Source organism: Lagenorhynchus albirostris, chromosome 5 (genome assembly GCF_949774975.1).
Source record: "Lagenorhynchus albirostris chromosome 5, mLagAlb1.1, whole genome shotgun sequence".
Classification (NCBI taxonomy): Eukaryota; Metazoa; Chordata; class Mammalia; order Artiodactyla; family Delphinidae; genus Lagenorhynchus; species Lagenorhynchus albirostris.
Window position 1 is genome coordinate 97,819,724 of NC_083099.1, and position 12,830 is coordinate 97,832,553.

Sequence of the window (12,830 nt, forward strand, 5' to 3'; positions counted from 1 at the left end):
AATCTGTTCATGGGCTGAAATTAATGCGCGCCCCGCGCTGGCTTAAATCCCCAGCATTTCCGAGTTAAAGGGACTGGGGCTCAGGGATGCCCACGCCCCCAAAGGGCCTTCAGGCCATGTCTCAGAACTTCAGTCTCCCCTCTTTATCCAGGGAGCGAATAATGAAATTCAAGAGCCTGTTTCATGGGGACAGTATTCTTTTGTTGGAAGAAAAAACTTAATGAACCCTTCACCGAAGTCCTCATTAACTAGAAAAGTCGTTCTTTCTGCAGAGAAGCCCAGGGCTGATTAGAGGAGTGACTTGGAAGACTTGGTTTGTTTGGAATTTTTGTTGGGTGGTGGCTGTAGGAAAACAAGAAATGTTGCTTTGTTCTGTGAGAATGTAGACCAAACGATGCTTTGATCCTGGGGAAACCTTTGAAAGATTGATTAGTTGGGAGAGTGTCTGCAAATCAATCACCATTTTAATTTGAGAGTGTTGACAGAAATGTGAGCTCATTGAAACATTAAGACTGCAACAGCTACCTTCATTGAGTCACACACCATGAACTAGGCCAGCCCCTATACTTACAACCACCTTATGAAGTACATATTACAATTATCTCCACTTTCAGATGAGGCTACCAAGACACAGAGCAGCCTCTCCCAGCATGCCACTGAGGTTTCCAATATTTGTTCGCAACATGGGTACATAAACGTACCTGCCCTTTGCCAGGAATAGGTGAGTCAGAATTTATTGTGAGTGCCTCTACCTTCTGATGTCCAAAGCTTTCACTTCATAGATAATGTCCTCTTGGTCGGTCTATTTGTTATCTATTGCTATGTAACAGATTACCACAAATGTAGTAGCTTGAAACACCACACATTTACTATTGCAGTTTCTAAGGGTCGGAAGTCCAGGCATGGCTTAACTGGATCCTCTGCTCAGGGTCTCACAAGGCTGCACTCACAGTGTCTGTCAGGATGCATCCTCATCTGGAGGCTGGAAGGGGGAAGAATCTACTTCCAAGCTCCCTCAGGTTGTTGGCAGGATTCATTTCTTTGCAGCTGTAGGTCTGTGTCCCCAGTTTCTTTCTAGATGTCAGCTAGCAGCTGCCCTTGCCTCCTAGATTCTAGTCTCATTCTCCTGCAGTTTCTGAAAACCAGGAGGTGGAGGTCATGGGGGTCCGCCTTAGAGTCTGTCTGCCACAATGGGCTAGTCAGACACCTCAGTCTCTATAGCCCTGAATGCCATGTCATCTCACCTCCACAATCCCTCCAAAAATTCAGAGCCCCACTCACCAAGTAAAAAAATACGTAAGTGGATTCACAACACTCAATCCCTCTGGCAGTCAAGGAAACCCACAAAGGAAGTTTGGTCCTTAAAATTAATCATGAGTTTGGCTTTCTGGGACATCCGTAATCTGATAATGGTACACTTTTAACCCAAGAGTTACTCAACAATGGGCTGATAGTCAAGGTACATGATCAAGCTTCTACATTCATTACCACTGACAAGTATCTGATATTGTTGACCGTTGGAACTGCTTCCTCAAAAATCTACTAAAAAAAGATTTCTGGAGACTTCTGCTTTCAAGAATATGGAGTAGATATAATTTTCCCTGTTTCTCCTGCTAGTATAATACCACCAAAAATCCTGACTTTACATATAAGCAAACATAAGAAGACTCTGAAAAGTTGAAAGAAGAGGCAGATGGGCTAGGAATCTAGGGACCCAAGGAATGCCATGATGGTGAGTTCCCTGGATTTTCTCTTTGTCTCATTGATCCAGACTTGGAGCCCAGCAAAAGCCTGTTGTCTTTTGTTGCTAGCCAAAAAACCAGGAAGCAGGAGCCCAGAAGGACAAAATAAGTTTAGACAGTAATGGCTATGCTCCAGTCAAACACCCCAGAAGAAACTGTGGCTTCCCCCACATGCACATCAGCAAAGGCCAAATGGGGTCCTAGACTTCCACCCTTGCTATAATAAGGTGAAAATAAAGGGCTAGTTCTTTGAAAAGATCAATATAATAGACAAACTGCTAGCATGACTGACAAAGAAAGTAAAGAGAGAAGACACCAATTACCAGTGTCAGGTACAAAAAACAAGGGATCTCGTTATAGACCTTGCAGGCATCAAAGAGAAAGTAAGGGAATACTCCAAACAACTCTACACACATAAATTTGCCTTAAATGAAAGGGACAAGTTCCTTGAAAAATACAAATTACCACAACTCACCTAATAGGAAATAAATAATTTGAATAGCCCTGTAACTATTAAGGAAATTTAATTCAAATTCAAATACTCCCAAAAAAGAAATCTCCAGGCCCAGATGGTTTCACTGGAGAGCTCTACCAAACGTTTAAGGAAGAATTAACACCAATTCTACATAATCTCTTCCAGAAAACAGGAGAGAACACTTTCCAATTGACTTTGTGAAGACAGTATTGCTCTGATGCAAAACCAGAGAAACACAGAATAAAAAAGAAAACTACAAACCAATATCCCTTATGAATATAGGTGCAAAACTATCAGCAAATAGAATTCAGCAATATATAAAAATCGTTATACACCATGAGCAAATGGGTTTTTTCCCCCAGGGATGCAGTCCTTGTTTAATATTCAAAAATCAATCCATATAAACCATGACATTAACAAACTAAAGAAAAAACACAAACATATAAATCAACATAGAATAAGCACATTCAACAAAATTCAGCGTCGTAAAAATGCTCGGAAAAATAGAAAAAGAGAAGAGAACTTCCACAAGAGCAGGTACAAAAAACCCACAGCTAGCATTATACTTAATGTGAAAAACTAGATGGCTTTCGTACATACTTTGTGATTCTATTTATATAACATCCTTGAAATGACAAAATTATGGAAATGGAAAACAGATTAGTGATTGCCAGGGGTTAAGGAGACGGTGGGGTGGAAGGGAAATGAGTGTGACTATAAAAGGGCAAAATAGAGGATCCTTGTGGTGTTGGAAGAGTTCTGTAGTTTGACTGTATCCATGGGATAAAGTTGGGATATTGTACTATAATATATTTGCAAATAGTAATGCAAAATGTTACCATTGGGGGAAACTGGTTAAAGAGTCCAGGTCTCTCTGTATTATTTCTTACAGCTGTATATGAATCTATAACTATCTCAAAATAAAAATTTTAATTAAAAATGCAGACTCCCCTGAGCAGTCCCAACAGCTGTCAACAACCCTGGTCTTTCCAAGGACACTATGTGCATCCCCAAGACTGTACTTCTTGAACAGGAAGCCAGGCATTAACTTGCCTCTGTCTCCAAAACACAGTTACTTGCATCTTAAGAATGCTCATAAGAGACATACAAGTGTTTAACCAAACACCACCAAGCCGATAGTGTTACTTGTAGACCATGTACATCTCTCAAAAACAAGACTACCTATCCTACTTCGAGAAGCTTCCCCTAGGTATAAATGACTCATTACTAACATTTTTCCCTAAAATAGGAGTTATCCAATTAGAAAAGATGGTGCAAATTTTACCCCTTACTTTAGAAGAAGTGATCAGTGACTCCACTTTGATCCTCAAAGGCATTCAAGTCAGCTTTAAATCAGTGGTCAGGAATAAAGATGGCCAATAGGCACAGGAAAAGATGCTCATCATCGCTAATTATTAGAGAAATGCAAATCAAAACCACAATGAGGTACCACCTCACACCAGTAAGAATGGCCATCACTAAAAAGTCTACAAATAATAAATGCTGGAGAGGGTGTGGAAAAAGGGAACTCTCTCACACTGTTGGTGGGAATGTAAATTGGTGCATGCAGCCACTATGGAAAACAGGGAAATTCCCTGGTAGTTCAGTGGTTAGGACTCGGCACTTTCGCTGCCAGGGTCTGGGTTCAATCCCTGGTCAGGGAACCAGGATCCCACAAGCTGCACAGCATGGCCAAAAAAATTTTTTTAATTAAAAAACCAAAAACAAACAAACAAAAAAGAAACCTGTATGGAGATTCTTCAAAAAACTAAAAATAGAGTTGCCATATGATCCAGCAGCCCCACTCCTGGTTATAATTATAATTAAATTAAATATAGTTATATTTGTAATTATAATTATATAATATAATAATTAAATTATTATATTATGTAAGTATATAATTATATTATATAAGTATATATAATATAATTATATACTTACATAATATGATAATTATATATTATAATTAAACTATAATCTGAAAAGATACATGCACTTCTATGTTCAGAGCAGCATTATTTACAATACCCAAGACATGGAAACAACCTAAATGTCCATTGACAGATGAATGGATAAAGAAGATGTGGTACATATATACAGTGGAATATTACTCAGCCATTAAAAAGAATGAAATAATGCCATTTGAAGCTACATGAATGGACCAAGAGATTACATTACTAATAGTTTCATTGTTCTTGTGACACAAATGATTTCAAGAAAAATCAAACAAGTTTTTCTTTTAATATGGTATCTCACCCTCCCCAAGCTCTGAGAATTAATTTTTTTAAACATTTGCAAGTCTGAGTTTTAAATGGCCTCTTATTTTCACTTACATTTTTATTACTATGGATACCATAATTTAAACAGAAAATTTACAACCTAGAGAGGTTCAAGTGAAGGCATTTAGGGTGATGCGGCTGTGGAACTCAGGTTCTGTGAGGAATAATGGATGACACAGAAAGTTCACCTGAGGAACCCCACGGGATGGACCATGGGGCAGAGAAAGTCAGAGAAAGTCCCCTGCAGGGGACTAGAGCGAAAGAAAAAGACCAAGTTCCATGTGGAAGATTGCAGCTTCCAAAAGGAAGATTGCAGCTCAGTATTAGAAAGGACCTTTTTTGCAGGGGAGGGGTGGCAGGCTAACAATATCAGTCACGAGAGCTTTAACACAATGAAATCAGCTGCCTTCCCAGCCCTGGCAGTCATCTGGAAAAGACTGGCTTAAGAAGACGTGGTATGTACATATACAATGGAATATTAGCCATAAAAAAATGAAATATTGTCATTTGCAGCAATGTGGATGGACCTAGAGAATATTATGCTTAGTGAAATGTCAGACAGAGAAAGATAAACACTATATGATATCACTTATATGTGGAATCAAAAAATAATACAAATGGAGGGCTTCCGGGAAGATGGCGGAAGAGTAAGACGCGGAGATCACCTTCCTCCCCACAGATACACCAGAAATACAAGTGGAACAACTCCTACAGAACACCTACTGAACGCTGGCAGAAGACCTCAGACCTCCCAAAAGGCAAGAAACCCCCCACGTACCTGGGTAGGGCAAAAGAAAAAAGAATAAACAGAGACAAAAGGATAGGGACGTACCTGCACCAGTGGGAGGGAGCTGTGAAGGAGGAATGGTTTCCACACACTAGGAAGCCCCTTCGTGGGCGGAGACTGCGGGTGGCGGAGGGGGGAGCTTCGGAGCCCCGGAGGAAAGCGCAGCAACAGGGGTGCGGGGGCAAAGCGGAGAAATTCCCGCACAGAGGATCAGGGCCGACCGGCACTCACCAGCCAAGAGCCTTCTCTGCTCACCCGCCGGGGCTGGCGGGGCTGCGAGCTGAGGCTCGGGTTTCGGTTTCGGTCGGAGCGCAGGGAGAGGACTGGGGTTGGCGGCGTGAACACAGCCTGCAGGGGGTTAGTGCGCCACGGCTGGCCGGGAGGGAGTCCAGGGAAAAGTCTGGACCTGCCGAAGAGGTAAGAGACTTTTTCTTCCCTGTTTGTTTCCTGGTGCGTGAGGAGAGGGGATTAAGAGCGCTGCTTAAAGGAGCTCCAGAGATGGGCGGGAGCCGCGGCTAAAAGCGCGGACCCCAGAGACAGGCATGAGACGCTAAGGCTGCTGCTGCCGCCACCAAGAAGCCTGTGTGCGAGCACAGGTCACTATCCACACCCCGCTTCCAGAGAACCTGTGCAGCCCGTCTCGGCCAGGGTCCCGGGATCCAGGGACAACTCCCCCGGGAAAATGAACGGCGCGCCTCAGTCAGGTGCAATGTCACGCCGGCCTCTTCCGCCGCAGGCTCGCCCCGCACTCCGTGCCCCTCCCTCCCCGCCAGCCTGAGTGAGCCAGAGCCCCCGAATCAGCTGCTCCTTTAACCCCATCCTGTCTGAGCGAAGAACAGACGCGCCCTCCGGTGACCTACACGCAGAGGCGGGGACAAATCCAAAGCTGAGCCCCTTGGAGCTGTGAGAACAAGGAAGAGAAAGGGAAATCTCTCCCAGCGGCCTCAGAAACAGCGGATTAAAGCTCCACAATCAATTTGATGTACCCTGCATCTGTGGAATACATGAATAGACAACCAATCATCCCAAATTAAGGAGGTGGACTTTGAGAGCAAGATTTATGATTTTTCCCCTTTTCCTTTTTTTGTGAGTGTATATGTGTATGCTTCTGTGTGAGATTGTGTCTGTATAGCTTTGCTTCCACCATTTGTCCAAGGGTTCTCTCTGAACGTTTTTTGTTTTTTTTTTAAATTTTTTTCTTAATAATTACTTTTTATTTTAATTATTTTATTTTACTTTATCTTCATTCTTTCCTTCCTTCCTTCCCTCCTTTAGACAACGAATCATCACAAATTGAGGAGGTGGACTTTGAGAGCAAGATTTATGATGTTTTCCACGTTTCCTCTTTTTCTGAGTGTGTATGTGTATGCTTCTATGTGAGATTTTGTCTGTATAACTTTGCTTCCACCATTTGTCCTAGGGCTCTATCCTTCCGTTTTTTTTTCTCTCTATTAATTTTTTTTTATTTTAATGACTTTATTATATATTATCTTACTTTATTTTATTTTACTTTATCTTCTTTCTTTTTTTCCTTCCTTGCTTCCTCCCTCCCTCCCTTCTTTCTTTCTTTCTTTATACTTCTACTAATTCTTTCTTTCTAATTTTTCTCCCTTTTATTCTGAGCCATGTGGATGAAAGGCTCTTGGTGCTACAGCCAGGACTCAGTGCTGTGCCTCTGAGGTGGGAGAGCCAACTTCAGGACATTGGTCCACAAGAGACCTCCCAGCTCCACATAATATCAAACGGTGAAAATCTCCCAGAGATCTCCATCTCAACACCAGCACCCAGCTTCACTCAACGACCAGCAAGCTACAGTGCTGGACACCCTATGCCAAACAACTAGCAAGACAGGAAAACAACCCCATCCATTAGCAGAGAGGCTGCCTAAAATCATAATAAGTCCACAGACACCCCAAAACACACCACCAGGCGTGGACCTGCCCACCAGAAAGACAAGATCCAGCCTCATCCACCAGAACACAGGCACTAATCCCCTCCACCAGGAAGCCTACACAACCCATTGAACCACCTTAGCCACTGGGGACAGACACCAAAAACAATGGGAACTACGAAACTGCAGCCTGCAAAAAGGAGACCCCAGACACAGTAAGATAAGCAAAATGAGAAGACACAAAAACACACAGCAGATGAAGGAGCAAGATAAAAACCCACCAGACCTAACAATGAAGAGGAAATAGGCAGTCTACCTGTAAAATAATTCAGAATAACGATAGTAAAGATGATCCAAAATCTTGGAAATAGAATAAACAAAATGCAAGAAACATTTCACAAGGACCTAGAAGAACTAAAGATGAAACAAACAACGATGAACAACACAATAAATGACATTAAAAATACTCTAGATGGGATCAATAGCAGAATAACTGAGGCAGAAGAACGGATAAGTGACATGGAAGATAAAATAGTGGAAATAACTACTGCAGAGCAGAATAAAGAAAAAAGAATGAAAAGGACTGAGGACAGTCTCAAAGACCTCTGGGACAAATTTAAACGCATCAACATTCGAATTATAGGTGTTCCAGAAGAAGAAGAGAAAAAGAAAGGGACTGAGAAAATATTTGAAGAGATTATAGTTGACAACTTCCCCAATATGGAAAAGGAAATAGTTAATCAAGTCCAGGAAGCACAGAGAGTCCCATACAGGATAAATCCAAGGAGAAATATGGCAAGACACATATAAATCAAACTGTCAAAAATTAAATACAAAGAAAGCATATTAAAAGCAGCAAGGGAAAAACAACAAATAACACACAAGGCAATCCCCATAACGTTAACAGCTGATCTTTCAGCAGAAACTCTGCAAGCCAGAAGGGACTGGCAGGACATATTTAAAGTGATGAAGGAGAAAAACCTGTAACCAAGATTACCCAGCAAGGATCTCATTCAGATTTGATGGAGAAATTAAAACCTTTACAGACAAGCAAAAGCTGAGAGAGTTCAGCACCACCAAACCACCTCTATAACAACTGCTAAAGGAACTTCTCTAGGCAAGCAACACAAGAGAAGGAAAAGACCTACAATAACGAACCCAAAACAATTAAGAAAATGGGAATAGGAACATACATATCGATAATTACCTTAAATGTAAATGGACTAAATGCTCCCACCAAAAGACAGAGATTTGCTGGATGGATACAAAAACAAGACCCATGCTGTCTACAAGAGACCCACTTCAGCCCTAGAGACACATACAGACTGAAAGTAAGGGGATGGAAAAAGATACTTCATGCAAATGGAAACCAAAAGAAAGCTGGAGTAGCAATTCTCATATCAGACAAAATAGACTTTAAAATAAAGACTATTAGAAGAGACAAAGAAGGACACTACATAATGATCAAGGGATCGATCCAAGAAGAAGATATAACAATTGTAAATATTTATGCACCCAACATAGGAGCACCTCAATACATAAGGCAAATACTAACAGCCATAAAAGGTGAAATCGACAGTAACACATTCATAGTAGGGGACTTAAACACCCCACTTTCACCCATGGACAGATCATCCAAAATGAAAATAAATAAGGAAACACAAGCTTTAAATGATACATTAAACAAGATGGACTTAATTGATATTTATAGGACATTCCATCCAAAAACAACAGAATACACATTTTTCTCTAGTGCTTATGGAACATTCTCCAGGATAGATCATATCTTGGGTCACAAATCAGGCCTTGGTAAATTTAAGAAAATCGAAATTGTATCAAGTATCTTTTCTGACAACAATGCTATGAGACTAGATATCAATTACAGGAAAAGATCTGTAAAAAATACAAACACATAGAGGCTAAACAATACACTACTTAATAACGAAGTAATCACTGAAGAAATCAAACAGGAAATTAAAAAATACCTAGAAACAAATGACAATGGAGACACGATGACCCAAAATCTATGGGATGCAATAAAAGCAGTTCTAAGAGGGAAGTTTATAGCAATACAATCCTACCTTAAGAAACAGGAAACATCTCGAATAAACAACCTAACCTTGCACCTAAAGCAATTAGAGAAAGAAGAACAAAAAAACCCCAAAGTTAGCAGAAGGAAAGAAATCATAAAAATCAGATCAGAAATACATGAAAAAGAAATGAAGCAAAGGATAGCAAAGATCAATAAAACTAAAAGCTGGTTCTTTGAGAAGATAAACAAAATTGATAAACCATTAGCCAGACTCACCAAGAAAAATAGGGAGAAGACTCAAATCAATAGAATTAGAAATGAAAAAGGAGAAATAACGACTTACACTGCAGAAATACAAAAGATCATGAGAGATTACTACAAGAAACTCTATGCCAATAAAATGGACAACCTGGAAGAAATGGACACATTCTTAGAAATGTACCACCTGCCAAGACTGAATCAGGAAGAAATAGGAAATATGAACAGACCAATCACAAGCACTGAAATTGAAACTGTGATTTAAAATCTTCCAACAAACAGAAGCCCAGGACCAGATGGCTTCACAGGCGAATTCTATCAAACATTTAGAGAAGAGCTAACACCTATCCTTCTCAAACTCTTCCAAAATATAGCAGAGGGAGGAACAGTCCCAAACTCATTCTACTAGGCCACCATCACCCTGATACCAAAACCAGACAAGGATGTCACAAGAAAAGAAAACTATAGGCCAATATCACTGATGAACATAGATGCAAAAATCCTCAACAAAATACTAGCAAACAGAATCCAACAACACATTAAAAGGATCATACACCATGATCAAGTGCGGTTTATTCCAGGAATGCAAGGATTCCTCAGTATATTCAAATCAATCAATGTGATAAACCATATTAACAAATTGAAGGATAAAAACCATATGATCATCTCAATAGATGCAGAGAAAGCTTTTGACAAAATTCAACACCCATTTATGATAAAAACCCTGCAGAAAGTAGGCATAGAGGGAACTTTCCTCAACATAATAAAGGCCATATATGAAAAACCCACAGCCAACATTGTCCTCAATGGTGAAAAACTGAAAGCATTTCCACTAAGATCAGGAACAAGACAAGGTTGCCCACTCTCACCACTCTTATTCAACATAGTTTTGGAAGTTTTAGCCACAGCAATCAGAGAAGAAAAGGAAATAAAAGGAATCCAAATCGGAAAAGAAGAAGTAAAGCTGTCACTGTTTGCAGATGACATGATCCTATACATAGAGAATCCTAAAGATGCTACCAGAAAACTGCTAGAGCTAATCAATGAATTTCGTAAAGTAGCAGGATATAAAATTAATGCACATAAATCTCTGGCATTCCTATACACTAATGATGAAAAATTTGAAAGTGAAATCAAGAAAACACTCCCATTTACCACTGCAACAAAAAGAATAAAATATCTAGGAATAAACCTACCTAAGAAGACAAAAGACCTTTATGGAGAAAATTATAAGACACTGATGAAAGAAATTAAAGATGATACGAATAGATGGAGAGATATACCATGTTCTTAGATTGCAAGAATCAACAATGTGAAAATGACTCTACTACCCAAAGCAATGTACAGATTCAATGCAATCCCTATCAAACTACCACGGGCATTTTTCACAGGACTAGAACAAAAAATTTCACAATTTGTATGGAAACACAAAAGACCCTGAATAGCCAAAGCAATCTTGAGAACGAAAAACGGAGCTGAAGGAATCAGGCCCCCTGACTTCAGACTATACTACAAAGCTACAGTAATCAAGACAGTATGGTACTGGCACAAAAACAGAAAGATAGATCAATGGAACAGGATAGAAAACCCAGAGATAAACCCATGCACATATGGTCACCTTATCTTTGATAAAGGAGGCAGGAATGTACAGTGGAGAAAGGACATCCTCTTCAATAAGTGGTGCTGGGAAAACTGGACAGGTACATGTAAAAGTATTAAATTAGATCACTTCCTAACACCATACACAAAAATAAGCTCAAAATGGATTAAAGACCTAAATGTAAGGCCAGAAACTATGAAACTGTTAGAGGAAAACATAGGCAGGACACTCTATGACATAAATCACAGCAAGATTCTTTTTGACCCACCTCCTAGAGAAATGGAAATGAAAACAAAAATAAACGAATGGGACCTAATGAAACTTCAAAGCTTTTGCACAGCAAAGGAAACCATAAACAAGACCAAAAGACAACCCTCAGAATGGGAGAAAATATTTGCAAATGAAGCAACTGAAAAAGGATTAATCTCCAAAATTTATAAGCAGCTCATGGAGCTTAATGACAAAAAAACAAACAACCCAATCCAAAAATGGGCAGAAGACCTGAATAGACATTTCTCCAAAGAAGATATACAGACTGCCAACAAACACATGAAAGAATGCTCAACATCAAAAATCATTAGAGAAATGCAAATCAAAACTACAATGAGATATCATCTCACACCAGTCAGAATGGCCTTCATCAAAACATCTAGAAACAATAAATGCTGGAGGGGATGTGGAGAAAAGGGAACCCTCTTGCACTGTTGGTGGGAATGTAAATTGATACAGCCACTATGGAAAACAGTATGGAGGTTCCTTAAAAAACTACAAATAGAACTACCATATGACTTAGCAATCCCACTACTGGGCATATACCCTGAGAAAACCAAAATTCAAAAAGAGTCATGTACAAAAATGTTCATTGCAGCTCTATTTACAATAGCCCGGAGATGGAAGCAACCTAAGTGTCCATCATCAGATGAATGGATAAAGAAGATGTGGCACATATATACAATGGAATATTACTCAGCCATAAAAAGAAACGAAATTGAGCTATTTGTAATGAGGTGGATAGACCTAGAGTCTGTCATACAGAGTGAAGTAAGTCAGAAAGAGAGAGATAAATACCGTATGCTAACACATATATATGGAATTTAAGATTTTTAAAATGTCATGAAGAACCTAGGGGTAAGACAGGAATAAAGACACAGACCTACTAGAGAATGGACTTGAGGATATGGGGAGGGGGAAGGGTAAGCTGTGACAAGGTGAGAGAGAGGCATGGACATATACACACTACCAAACGTAAGGTAGATAGCTAGTGGGAAGCAGCAGCATAGCACAAGGAGATCAGCTCGGTGCTTTGTGACAGCCTGGAGGGGTGGGATAGGGAGGTGGGAGGGAGGGAGACTCAAGAGGGAAGAGATATGGGAACATATGTATATATATAACTGATTCATTTTGTTGTAAAGCAGAAACTAACACACCATTGTAAAACAATTATATTCCAATAAAGATGTTAAAAAAAAGAAAGAAAGAAAATGAAAAACAAGCCATTAAAGAGAAATTCTTCCGAGAGAATTAAAACATATTATATACCTCTGACTTGGCACTCCTTCCATTCTGGAGACCTTTTTCGATAACTGCTTTCATCACAGAATGATCTAGAGTAAAATAAACTGAAATTAGAGTAATTATTTCCCAATGAGTGGCTATTTCCATTTAAAACCAAAAGCCAAGTAATTATTGCTTTTCCCATAAAATTAAATATGAAATCTACATTATGTAATTATACACTTATTTCCCCCTTTGTGTATTCTGATTGC

General features: G+C 39.7%; 1 protein-coding gene across 1 annotated transcript in view; it reads right to left on the reverse strand.

The window, feature by feature from the left end:
* Positions 1-12,625, reverse strand: part of LOC132521237 (adhesion G-protein coupled receptor G7-like) — a 224,779-nt gene extending 212,154 nt beyond the window's left edge. The window contains 1 exon segment of the mRNA XM_060150689.1: positions 12,604-12,625. The gene's annotated coding sequence lies outside the window, so the exon portion shown is untranslated.
* Between the last annotated feature and the right edge of the window lie 205 nt (positions 12,626-12,830).